Source organism: Cavia porcellus, unplaced genomic scaffold (genome assembly GCF_034190915.1).
Source record: "Cavia porcellus strain 051 isolate PalLab524CR breed Dunkin Hartley unplaced genomic scaffold, mCavPor4.1 scaffold_1, whole genome shotgun sequence".
Classification (NCBI taxonomy): Eukaryota; Metazoa; Chordata; class Mammalia; order Rodentia; family Caviidae; genus Cavia; species Cavia porcellus.
In genome coordinates, this window is record NW_026947484.1 from 43,207,276 (window position 1) to 43,209,305 (window position 2,030).

Genomic DNA, 2,030 nt, shown 5'->3' on the forward strand with positions numbered 1-2,030 from the left:
CTGATATAGAGGTCATCATTCAACTGTTATTATATATATTCAGTTTGAGCAATGCTTGCTTTGTTTTACAAGGATTTTTAAACTCTTAGTATTCAATTTAGGACTTTTCTAAAGTGAAAATGTTATTTTATCATATTCTAATTAAGAGATAGTAATATATTAAAAATTTAAAAATTTTAAAGAGCCAAATCTCTCCTTAGTTATTGTTTTCATATTTCTCAAATATACCTGATAGCTTTGAGAACACTAATGTACTAGATTTTACGTAGTGAAGTTAAAGTTTATTGTGTCCTCATAGAAAACATATGGTTTGTCTTTGGGGAATTAAACTCATTTACATATTTTATAATTCATTTAAGTTTGCCTTTTAACTACCTTGTGACTTTTCTTAAGGGAAGAATCTAACATAAATTCTATTTTCTCATAATTTCTTTGGCAGTCACAAAGAGCTTTTATAAAGATCAAGACGAAGTTAGACAACCTCCAGTGCTTTTGGAAAATGATTTTCACATTAATAATTTTGAGTGGGAAGTTTGTGCTGTTGAATCTTCAAAACTTTCAGATGAATGTCACGTTATTCCAGAGGTTTATGATAGTCTTTCCATTATTTTTGCTTTTGATAACTTAGATAGATCACATTGTTCTTCTCTATATGCAGTAAATAATCCTGTAGATAGTTTCATTTGTTTGAGAAATTTGTTGATTTTCTTCTTATGAAAATTTTCCAATGTACAAAAACGCACAATCCGTGACAATTCCATTGTTACCTTAAAATGTTTATGCAGAATTGTTACTTCTTGTGATAGGATAAATGCTTTACATGGATAGAATGCATTATAGCCCAGTATTCTCTGCTTCAGCATACATGGTAGCTCTTAAGTTGTGCTTGTACTTTGCAGATGAAGAGTTTTTGACTCACCACTAAGACTGAAATAGATATTTTCAATCTAAAATAGCTGCATGATATTTATATTTTAAGAACATGCTTCCCATGTTTACAAAAGACTGCTGAAAAATAGTAACTAAACAGTGACAAACAGGAGGAGCCTGAGGAAGAAGGCGGTGGCAGTAATCGTGACTGAGCGGAGCCAGTTGACAGGATGACTGGACACTGATTGGGGTTGGTATTAGGAGACCAGCACACCTCACACTGGTGTAAGAGTTTGCCAGCTGAATTCAAAACACTCCTGGTGCCAAAAGATTTAGTATGTTCTCTGCATTGGAAACCTTTGCACAAAAGACAGTTATGACCATCTCAAGACCCTGGCTGGTGATGTTCATATTGTGGGAGGAGACTTTGATGAGAATGTGAATTACCAGGGACAGAAAGTGGTGACTGTGGGACAGTTCAAAATTGGTCTCATCCACGGATATCAAGTGATGCCACAGGAGATATGGCAAGCTTAGTCTTGCTGCAGAGGCAGTTTGACATGGACATTCTTATCTCACGACACACACACACACAAACTTGAAGCATTTGAGCATGAAAATAAATTCTACATTAACGCAGGTTCTGCTGGAGACAAATATTATCCAGCCATTTGTGTTAAATGATATTTAGGCTTCTACCTGAATGTCTGTCATATGACCACTATATGTCTGTCAGCCAATTGGATAATACATGAAAATAGAATGAATTGAATACAAAAAATCTTAAAGCCAGACCTGTCTTGATGATTTTGTTTGTTTGTTTATTCTTCATTTCCTTATGTAATTAATCACTTAAGAGCCACACAACTCTGTCACTTTTATAATATTTTACAGTAAAATATAATACGTCTTCTCTGCTAGTATATAATTGCTCTACACTACTTGTAAGCTATAAGAATATAATCGGTTTACATTACAGTATGTAGCTTATGAAAAAAAAATCTACCATCCAGCGAATGGTCACATGTTAAGAAAAATTTATCCTTGTAAGTAACTTCAGAGTTGGTGTTTGAGCTTTATTACAAAATTACATATGAAGAGAGAGAATCTAGACTTTCTGTATACATTTTTCTCTTCTCCAGTACTAAATGTTTACCATT

General features: G+C 33.4%; 1 pseudogene; it reads left to right on the top strand.

Moving 5' to 3' along the window:
* The first annotated feature begins 1,100 nt into the window (after positions 1-1,100).
* Positions 1,101-1,657, top strand: LOC100723739 (vacuolar protein sorting-associated protein 29-like; annotated as a pseudogene).
* The last annotated feature ends 373 nt before the right edge of the window (positions 1,658-2,030 follow it).